The sequence below is a fragment of the Lactuca serriola genome, chromosome 6, assembly GCF_051521515.1.
Source record: "Lactuca serriola cultivar US96UC23 chromosome 6, Lser_US96UC23_V15, whole genome shotgun sequence".
Lineage (NCBI taxonomy): Eukaryota > Viridiplantae > Streptophyta > Magnoliopsida > Asterales > Asteraceae > Lactuca > Lactuca serriola.
In genome coordinates, this window is record NC_136413.1 from 29,318,169 (window position 1) to 29,330,274 (window position 12,106).

General features: G+C 36.3%; 1 long non-coding RNA gene across 1 annotated transcript; it reads right to left on the reverse strand.

Annotated features, from left to right (window-relative positions):
• Window positions 1-5,398: 5,398 nt before the first annotated feature.
• LOC145059227 (uncharacterized) lies at window positions 5,399-6,314 on the reverse strand. The gene is made up of 2 exons (XR_013686713.1): window positions 5,696-6,314; window positions 5,399-5,612 (listed from the first exon to the last, which is right to left on the reverse strand). It is a non-coding gene; the product is annotated as an uncharacterized LOC145059227 (long non-coding RNA).
• Window positions 6,315-12,106: the final 5,792 nt, after the last annotated feature.

The window sequence follows — 12,106 nt, forward strand, 5'->3', positions numbered from 1 at the left end:
AACATACAATCATAATTATGGGTCGACAATGGTGCCTTCGACCCATTCCTACAGGAGGAAAAATCACCTCGCATTGCTGAAGTCCCGCCAATAATTCTCTGACTGCTGGCTGACAAATCCCCGAAATGTCAATCGTCAAAACAAAACCCAATTAACATCCAGGTTTCAATGCATAACCATAAGTCCATACATGGGTGAAAAGACCATTTCACCCCTAACCTAGCTTGGTCTAAGACCAAGGCCCAAACTCACACTCTGAAGGCCCAAAAGCCAAACAGTTAACTAAGGCCCAATTATGGCGCAATTTTGCAAATTGGGCCCAAAGCCCTCACATGGGCCTTACCCTAAAGCCCATCCAAACATTCTAGTCCATATACTTGTTCTTGGATGGCCCATTAAGAACCCAAACACCTAAGCCCAAAAGAAAAGGCCCAACTCGAAGCCCAACATAATTAGGGTTTTTACATAAATTGACAATTAGGGTTAAGTGTTCTTACTTAACCCATTAAGGGCTTAATCCATTAAGTCCATCACTACACAAAGCCAAACATAAAATGTAATCGGGCATAAGTCATAACTCAAATCCATTGGTCCGAACGCGGGTCCTAACAATTCCAAAACTAGCATATCCAAAATTAGGGTTTTCTAAACCGTAATTAGGGTTTCCAACCCAATCGTGTGCCAATTAGGTCCAAAGTTAAGCTTTTAGATTAATTAGAGTTTCTTTAGGCCGGGCACCACCCACTGCCACCTAGGGCGGTAGTGGTCGACGATGGTTCATGGCGACAGCCACCACCTCGCGGTGGTGGTGATGGGTTTTCTTCAACTTTCAACTAAGAAATGCTCAACCAACAACACACTGCTACAACATATGCATTTCCCATGATTACACACACACACACACAGCCACCTCCCTCGGTGGCTAGTGGCGGCAAAAGAAGACAATATGGAGGCAGCCACCATGGTGGTTGTTTGCGATTTTCGACCATCTATACACACGACTGAGCACGCACTCCATTGTTGCTCTAAGCAGAATACGCACCATACACACACAATTATCACGTACAACACCGTCACCCACATGGTGGTAGACAGCCGCCGATGAATGCAACAAGAGAAACAGATGCTCAGAGCGGCAGTGACGATGGGCGTAACACCAGAAAAAGAGAGAAGAAGGGTTGAACCGCGAACGAAAGCAGTAGCGGCAGGAAAAGGCACCTGCTCGTGGTCCTCGTTGGCAACTGGGGCAACGACGACGTTGGATGGCGGCATGGACGTCGGCGGAGAATCGGCGGTCGCTTGGAGCTTCGAAAGATTAGAAAACGAGAGAGAGTCAGGTGGTTGCGGCTGGAAGGTTCACGCATGGCGGTTGCTTTATGGCTTAGGGTTTTTGATGATACATCTTCAAACGAGAAGGGAAAGGGCACCTGGTTTAATCCCGTGTCTCTTTCAAACTTTTTTTTCCAAATTTAGTCCCTCCCCAAAAAACCTTTTTCAACATAAGTCCATATTTTACCAATCAACCCCCCCCCCCCTCCCTGGTTCCAAAATATTTTCAATTTAAGCCCAATATTTACCAAACACCCCCTGACTTCTGAAAATCTTTACTTACCAATCAGGAAATTACACTTAACCCCCAACATTCAAAAGTTATGACATTTAGCTACCAAAACCAAAGCCTTGCTAAATTATGGATTTAGGTCTACTATTCATTTATTAATTTTGTGTATTTATTTATTTAATAAACAGAATGTTACAATTCTCCCCCATTTAAATTAGATTTCTTCCTCGAAATCATTCCTTACCATTCACGTCACGCCAAACAACTTGAGTGACATGGCCACAATCTCAAGCATACCCCAATTTTCCCAAGGCAACCGAACCAACCCTCACAGGGCTCTACAACCCGACGATGAACGAATTCCTTGCAATATAAATCACATTTACTCAATCCGGAATCTGAAGTCTCAAGAAGGTCTGACTCCTTGACAGACCGCCCATACTTAATCATTGTCGAATCAATTGCAGTTATCTCCTAGATGGCTACTCATTTCTGATAACTTGAGGTTCTCACTAGAAAATAGAATCACATACCAAATTCCTTTGTAGTAAACTTATACTTGACAGAAGGCCCATATAATCCTTCAAGTAGAAGATTCATCCTTGCAACGGTTAGACTCAGATGAGAGCTGCGCAACAGGTTCAAATCAATTACTCTAAGATTATTTAATCCAAACTGCAAGTGACTTAGCACTTTCGATCAACAAGCTACTCTACAAACACATGAATCCCTAAGTTATAACTATTTCCTGCAGCATCACTCTGCCTCTTGACTGCTTTCCAAAATCCACCAAGACCACCCTCGTCCCAATTCGTCTGCCAGTCAACTGAATTACTGAGTTCCAGCCCGGTTGCTGAGTCAAAAGACTCCACACAGTCGCCCCACGCGTCTTCCAACAGAAGGCCTTACAGACAATGACTACCTAAACCATCCTGACACTAACCCGATGCTAAAATGAAGGCTATAGGACCACATGTAGTCTTTCCTCATACCCGGTCTCTCGCGACCTACCGATTCCTGATTCCAACATGATGTGGCCCTTCCACAGCCTTGCGAATTGACCTGCCTTGGCCTAATCCATCTAAAGAAATCCGCGATCAAGTCATAGATCTACTGCAATCTCATTTTTGAACAGGGACTGGTGAGTGCTACGGGCCACCCCGCAGTCTTACCACACTCTCACACTGACTGACCACTAGTAAATGCTACGGTTTACCCCGTAGTCTTACAACACTTCCCATTCTATCTGACCGCTAGTGAATGCTACGAGTCACCCCACAGTCTTACAGCACTTCTACACTAACTGCTAACTAGTGAATGCTACGGGCCACCCCACAGTCTTACAACACTTCCACTTACCATAATCGCAGCCCAATGCCTTACCACAAATCTATCAATTCGAACAATCCTAAAGTTAAACATACACTCGACCAAACACCCAAGCTAAACTCGAGCTATGCCTGGGACCCCGACCTGCTTCCCCGAAGCCTACTACCAATCACCAAGAGAATGAGATCTCAATGTTGGTAAGTTTCCCCAGACTTCTAACTCACACAATCCTCAATCCTAATAGCCACTTGGGTCTCCTTCCTCTCTGACGGGGATGCAGAACTCATCCAAGCTTCAAAACTGCTCCTGCTGCTGGACGATTCTCCCCCACTTTGATTCGACTAAATTCTCACATCATACGAGAATTGAAGAATTCCCAATCCTTCTCACTTTCCAACGATCGATCCGATGACAACCAGCGCTTATTAACTAGTGCTCCATCACTAGCCAATCCCCAAAAGCCCACACACTTCTAAAGACCAGATGAACACTTCCCGAATCCCAGCAAAACTGATAGCCTCTGTTGCTTGAAATGATACCACACTCAAATCTTGAAGACCAAAAGATAAATGCTCCAACCAATACCTCCGCAAGAGCCACTTCCTTTGGTGCTTCCATCGGCCAATCTGTCACACCCCCAAACCAAGGATGGCGGAAACATCTGGGGGTGGGAATGTAACAATTGGTGAAAATCGGTCAGTGTTCGGCGGTCAAACCACCGCGAACCGCTATGTATTATCGACCAACTGTCCATGCAACATGTTTTATGAACATTTACAGGTATGTTGCTATAGTCCTCCTACAATATACAATATATATGAGTGAAATGAACATTACATAATCATTTACTAAATTAGTAAAGTTTACAACTTCTAGCATACAAAAATTCGATTCTTGTATAATGTCATATATATATATATATATATATATATATATATATATATATATATATATATATATATATATATATATATATATATATATATATATATATATATAACAAAAGTTATACCTTGAATGTTGTATATGAATGATAGAGTAAGGATGCATTATTGTTACCAAAATATATCACATATATAAATATCAAATTAATGAAGTGTGTATGTATACATTATGTGTATAAAAGTATTGTCATATATATATATATATATATATATATATATATATATATATATATATAACATTAGAAAAGGAAACAGTGCATTAAAGGTGTATAAAAATATATATTTGTACATAAAAATGTTCAGCTTCTAAATTCTTTTCCCCTCATTCTCAATCATCACTCTTCTCACACACATACTTAAAGTGCATTAAAGGTGTATAAAAATATATATTTGTACATAAAAATGTCCAGCTTCTAAATTCTTTTCCCCTCATTCTCAATCATCACTCTTCTCACACACATACTTAAACAAATGAACATTAAAAACTTGCACATGTACCAAATCTTGAATGAATTGGGCATTGTACTATAAATCTTCTACAATCACCATAGTACCACAAAAGTCTTCCAAAGATCAATCAAAAATCTGTAAATAGATCATTGATGAGCTGCCTTCAATCATTTTTACGCCTTCTTCACCACTAAGTGTTTGGCTTTGCTTTTTAGAGGCCAAAAGATCTTTTTGGAAAAGTTACAAAAAGTCAGGTTTCCATGACTTTTCCAAAAAGTTGATTTTTCTTTCTTTGCAAAATCCAAAAGTAGCTTTTAGAAGTCATTTGCCAAACATCTTTTGCCTATGATCTTTTTCTAAAAGGACTTTTAGCCATTCAAAAGCTAAGCCAAACACCCCCTAAAAATCTCAAACCTTCCCTCTCTCTCGTGTGTATTCCGGTGACACAGGTGGCTGCCGCCACCACCACATCCCCACACTCAGGTGTTGTTTGTTTTTTTATAAAAACCTCTTCAAACCACTTATTGTTGTGCGGCGCAGCACACGCGTAGCACTTTCCCTCTCGCAGCAGTTTGTTTTTTGGAAGACTTCAGACTACAAAACCTCTACGTGTGTGCTGTGTGGCGTGGCACTTGACTTGCCTCTTCTAACCTCTTCAACTTTCATTTTTTCTAAGTATTTTTTTAAGAATTTTTGTATAATTTTTTTTTTTAATTTTTTTTAAAACTTTGATTTTCTTAAATTTTTATTTACGGATATGATACAATTTATTTTTATAGTTTCTACGATTTTTTTTAACATAATTTTTTAAATTTTTTTTACCGTTTTTTTAATAATATTTTCAATTTCAGTTGCATCTTTTTTAACGTGTGTAATTTTTTATGAACTTTATAGACAATATTTGCAATACTTTCTTAATTTTTTTATTATTTTCTTTTTTAATGTTTTTTAAAATTAGTTTTTTTTCTAGAATAAAACTATTAGCTTCTTTTACATTTTTTAAAGTTTTTTTTTAAAAAAAAAAAGTTTTATATTTTTGTTTTTTTACATGTTCTTTTTATTATTATTTCAATGTTTTAAAACTAGAATTATTAAATTTCAGTGTTGAGAACTATTTTCAGTTTATAAAATTAATTTATTTAAATTTCGGTTTACTACAGCAGTCTGCAGATGTTAAAAAACAAACATGCTTCTTATTATAGGCTAAAGTCGTTTGTTCCACCTCTTCTGCTATAGAGGATTGCAGAGGTGGCCCGCAGACTTCATGAATTTTCGCTTCGAAAAAACAAACTCACCTTAATCTTTCCCATTCGATGTTTCCTCCTTCTCTGTCAAACAATCAAAATCCAAATACCTCGATGATTTCTATCAATCAATTAAACAAAAAAAAAAAAAAAAAAGCAGAAGGAACCTGTGAAGCTGCCGGCCATGGCGCCCTCCTCCTCCTTCTCTGTCTTCCACCGTCGTCTAGCACCACCTAAACACCCCGGTTAATGATTTCCGATCGGCAGCAAGCTAATCACCAAACACCACTCCACCATTGACGGTTGATGTTGTTCCGTTGACTTCTGTGGTCGGCGACGAGAAAGGAGCACGAGAACTCGCCGGAGACTGATCGCTGCTACGATTCGTCGCCGGAGAAACCCACACCCTTCCTCCCTCATTCTTCTTGTCGAGCAAACAACTCAAAACAAACCCCCACCAAATGTTGTTCCAGTTCCGATCCACACCTCCATCTTCCCTTTGTGTTACCTGCCAAAATCAGAAGAGAAAAGGCGACGAGTAACAGCCGGAGCCGCCTCTCGCCACCATTGCTGTCGACTACAGCCTCTCCCATCGACCTTGCTGCCGTTTTCTTGGCTCACTGCCGGCGGAGATTAAAGCAATCCAAATGAGGCTCTCCGGAGATCGATTCCTCCTTCCAACCTATCAGCCATCGCCGGAGATTGGACCCTTCTCATGGTTCCGTTTGTTCGTCGCTCCCCCTGTTCCTATACTCGATTTGACGAACGAATGAAGAAGATGAGGCGTCAAATCCCTTGTACCCCAAACCTTGTATCAGATTGACAGAAACAGTCCCTTCAATTATAACTTTAAATCAGGAAATCAGCCCTTGACATAAATCTTTTCAAAGCAGGTCCCGAATGATTTAAAAATTTTAAAAACAGCCCTTTTTGATATAATTCATTACAAATTAGTCCCTTGTGTAAAATAAATTGCAAAACAGCCTTTTCCATCAAATATAAAATATTTGAAAACAAGCCCCTTTAGTTTAAAGCATTACCAAATAAACCCTGAAACGTTTAAAAGTCCGAGAACGGTTACTTTGTGGTTATTCACGAAGAGCTTCATCAAAAGAATCGGGATCGGGATCACGCTTCGAATGTGAGTTTCTACGGCACCTCTTTTACGGTTTTAATATTTTGGGGGAGAATATATGCGTGTCTATTAAAGTTTGATGATTTTCAAGTTTTATATACAAAATAACAGCATACTTTATTATTGGTCAAAAGTTTACGATATAGCAATCTAAAAATGTGATAAATCACCAAGAAATCTATTAAGTTAAAATAGATTGTTAAAAGATGATATATTTATACTATACGTAAAATATAAATATAGATATTGAGAAAATTCTTAAGATTATAAGTAGATTGCTAAAATAACACATGTTGATATTATAAGTCACACGAATGATGATTGTATATGTATAAGTTAAAGTATCTCATGGAAACATGGAAAGGTATAAAAATGACCAAAACTTATTATTCGCGTATAAAGCGAAAGTACATTGTCATAATTGATGGAATGATTAAATTCATGAAATTATATGATTATTAGTTAAAATTATAAGATTTAACTTTTAATACATATATAAGGTTATGTATAAATGAAGTGAGAATTTATTAATATATTTTTATATTAATCATAACAACATAACTTCATTATACTAAGTTATTTATTCTTATCACAATAAATAACATGATTGACTTCAGAGCTTAAGAGTCGCTATTTACGAAATAAATACTTGTCGAGTATTGTATTTAAAGACTTTATCTTCATCCCAAATTAAATGTATTAAAATTATTCTCGCATAATTCATGTAAAATATGGGGAATGTAGAACTACGGTCGATCCAAACTTGGATAAATTCAAAATTTAGCTATTATGCAAATACAATATGAAAACCGTATCTAGTATGATAAATTCTTGAAGTTATAAGAATTTCAGTTATCGTTTTCCTAAACGATGAATATTGTTACATATCCAGTGAATTTAGAACGGATTATATAGGTTCATTATACCTATTGTATGTAGGTTCATCATACCTACCCCATGTATTCCGTATAGGTTCATCATACCTATTCCATGTAGGTTCATCATACCTACCCCATGTATTCCGTATAGGTTTATCATACCTATTCCATGTAGGTTCATCATACCTACCACATGTATTCCATATAGGTTCGTCATACCTATTCCATGTACGTTCATCATACCTACTCCATGTATTCCGTATAGGTTCATCATACCTATTCCATGTAGGTTCATCATACATACTCCATATATTCCATATAGGTTCATCATACCTATTCTGAATACCATATCCAATACGTTTGAGTTTCGATTATAAACTATTCTGAGTTTCGCAAAAGCTAAGATCTCAATACTTAGTAGAAACTCTCCAATATATAACCGTTAATCCTCGAGGGAACGACTAACGTTGGGTGTAAGTGTCATATTATTAATCTTATACGGTACGACCGCCCGCCTGGAGTTGCTAGCTACAACTACATCTGACGAGATGAATTTTGGCGCTGACGTTAGCATTATCGAAACATTACCACTTGTTACAACGAGGTGAATGACTTTAGCACGCGCGCCTTATTATGGTGTCGGTGCATTAATAAAGTACAGTGTCACGCGTTCGGTTATGATTTCATTATAAAATCCCAGTTTTGTTTCGTTACCGTATAGAATCGATATTGGATTTATACGAGGTTTATGTTCACTCATTCCAGTTGAAAGAAACTGTATTTAGTGGGATAGCTTGTGACTCAAAGCGATGAGTGTCAGTACCAAAAATTAAGTCAGATAACACTTAATTAATATCATAACACGGCTCCGACAAGATTTATTAACTTACATAAAATAAGTTATTTATATAAACCATTTGTTTTTATAAGAAAACACAATATTTATGTGGGAGGAGTTTACCCCACCGGCTAAGTGTCGGTTTTCAAATTAAGTCAGATAATACTTAATTATTGCCACGACACGATTTTACAAAGTTCATAAATTCAATACTTATGAATTTTTTTATATATAAATGATACAAATTCTTGTATAGGGTTTCAAGAGTAAAGTTGGTTATTTTATGTTCTCACAAAGGGTAACATTTCTTATTTTTATATAATTTGATATTCAAAATCTTTATATAAAAATGCATTTTGATATAAGTTTAAATTACTTATATGGATTTTCCAACATTTGTACATTTGGATTTGAACAAAGGGTATTTATGAATGAGTCATAACACAATGTTATAACCCAATTATTTTATACTTTTAATAGAAAAGTATGTATTTATAAAAGCTGGTCAACCAACTAAATTTTATTAAACATTTTTGGGTATAAAAATACTCTGTGTCAAAACCTGTAGAACTCACCAACAATTTTGTTGACGTATTTTAATGCATGTATTCTCAGGTTATTTAGCAGGTTGGAAGTGTTCGCTCAGAAGACTCTCCGTTAGTTATATTATATCTTTCTAAACGCCGGATTGTCAGACGTGTGTCACGATTTAGCAATAGTCATTGTTTATGTAAATTTCGGTAATAATAGAAGATTATATTTGTACTGTTCAATGTATGTTTAATAACTGTGATTACTGATTTACGTCACGCACCTTGGCGTTTCCGCCGGCGGCCGAGGGTGTGACAGGGAATGACTTCATGTACAGTATCATAGCAACGAGTATAATAGTGACCAACGCAAACACAACCCTCATAAATATAATTAAAAACGTTACACCATTTTATGAATTACATGCTTCAAAATCAATTACATTATGATGTCAAAATGTATTAATTGACGTCTTTGCGTCCCATCCTCAAAAAAAATTGGTTACCTGTTTCACTGGTTTCCTGAGAATACAAGTAGTTTTGAAAGAGTGTCAACAATTAAGTTGGTGAGTTCATAAGCTTTTGAATGTAGTGTTTGAAAATCTTTGATTGTAAATGTAACGTATACTCAAGATAAATCCGATATTTTCATTATAAAATGTTATGTAGTCTTAAATCCCAAGACCGAATGTATGAGTGTGTTTCATAATTGTAACGAAGTATGCAGTTTGCAATAGATAAAACCCCTTTTTAAAATAGAATCTTCCGTAAACTTTAAGTGTTGTTAACTCCCTACGTGATTCGCTATAACCATAGTACAACTGGATGACCTGATACAATGTTTTTCAGACGTTAGAAATGTTTTGACATTTTTCACCCGTAGACCTGCAGGTCCCACTATAGCTAGCAGCCAGGTGTGGGGTGTCAAACCCAATATAGATCTATATACAATTATCACGCTCTCCCAAAAAGAGACTATGGTTATAACTTACAGGAATTTTTAACCCGTACTCTAAGAGTACAATTGAAGAATTGTCTCACAACTTACGTTAACAAGTTTACGTGTGGTTTGAATGTAAAGCCTTTTCTGTGGTGGAAGTAAATCCCTTTTTTATGTAGTATGTTTCTAATGTAGAATCCATAAACCATACATATTATAGTTTATTGCACGTGTTCGTATTGAATGAAAACCTTTATCATGAATGACTAATTTCTGTTTATGATGTTAAACTAACAAGAAATACATTCAACATTTAGAAACTTATTGTTATGCACCTTGCTCAACATTTTACAAGGCGAAGGTTAATATTGTAAGTTGTTTAATTAACTTTTAACTTTTCTGCACTGTTTTAGTAAATCACAGAAAAATCATACGAAGTCGAAAATTGAATCCGTAAACTCTGAGAGCTTCGAAAATTATCTAGTTTGTTCATAATTTTTATTTTGATTTTTAGAAGTATCTAACTTGTATGAAAATGCTCATATTCATATATGATGGGTTTTGGTCATAAGAACATCCTATGTGTTCATACAAACCCTAATGCTTGGATCTAGGTTTCTCTATTGTACATGCAAGTTATCCAAGACTATAAACCCTAATTCTAGCATACAAGTAATCGTATTAACATAAGAATAGGTTTAAGATATTACCTAGATTGTTATGTAGCAATAACAATCCCAAATCCTTCTTGTATTGACTTTAGAAAGCTTAGAGTCACAAATGTCACGCCTCTAATGGTTCACAAACACCAAGAGAAAGTGGATGAGGAAGAGAGAGGATGGAGGCTGCCCTAAAATGTGTGAAACCCTAGAAGGATGCTCAACCACGTTTTTGGGTCATAAGGGATCTATATATATAGGAGGCTATTAGGGTTATCTAACAAGGAAACCCTAATTTGGATGCTTAAGCCCTAAGCAACCCATGGATTCCTTTCCTTAAGGCCTTGGACGATTTCCTCATGGGTTTCCCCATAGAATTCGTCCACTTCTTAATATAAGGCAATCCATAGCCCAAATTGCAATTATCTTATAATTACAATTCCAGTCCCTTAAGTTTAATTAATCTTTTTTAGTCACAAAACTAATTACTAATTAATTCTTGAATAATATTAATTAAATTATATGATTTCTCCTTTAATATATTATTCTCATAAAATATTAATAAATCATATTTAATCCTTTCTCTCCATAATTCATCCTATCAAGTTGCTTTGGTGAAGGCAACCCAAAAGGACCATGCACGATCGGGTCAAGTACATACCAAAATAGTTATGGACTTAGACACTAATCCAACAGTCTCCCACTTGGATAAGTCTAATAACTATTATGCATATGACTTTAGATCCTGATCTGCAATCGTAGCTTTCCAAAGCCGCTGTCAACTCTGATCCTATCAGATACGCGTGTCCTTTAGATAAGGGATCATATATTCCTCCATTCTAAATATCGTATGAGACATGATTTCTAATCATTCTCTCTGTACTATTTTCCGACTTCCGATTTATGACGGCTGACTAATTGAACAAATTCATGACAGTCTTCATTCATACCTACTTCCAACATATGAACGACTGTGGCCCGTTCGAATAATTTGACTGTTCTTAACCAATTAAATTATTCAGGAAGTCAAAACATGCAAAGTGAAACACAAGAATAATACTAATCCCATATGGCCTCAAACCTTTGAGCATAAATAAAACACCTTTTATTTATCACCATATCGATTACTCATTATTTGTCGTTTCGGGTAATCAACTTCTTACTTGAATTATTACACTTGTCCCATGCTCCTAGCATGCACACAATGTTTACCTATGGTTCTTACTTTGTGAAATAGATCACATTGAACACATTTCCAATCATACTCATTTCACAACTCCAAATCCTTTTTCATAAGTGAAAGAATATCAAATTCTTGCCACTTATAGAATATGTTAGATTCTAACATTTATGCAATGATCCTTTCGTAATATCACTGCACCAAAGTCACAAAGACTATTGCCAATGATATTACAAGGTTCTCTATCGGAAATTGTTACAATACAATTTCTTAGATATGATGTCTCTCACTCAAAGAACATTCCTTTGAACATCCTTTTGCATAAAAGTTTCTAATCTACACATAGATTTTCAATATTCAATTCCCAATATGGACACGTTTCCATAATTTCCATATGACAACTCATTCTTAATAGAAT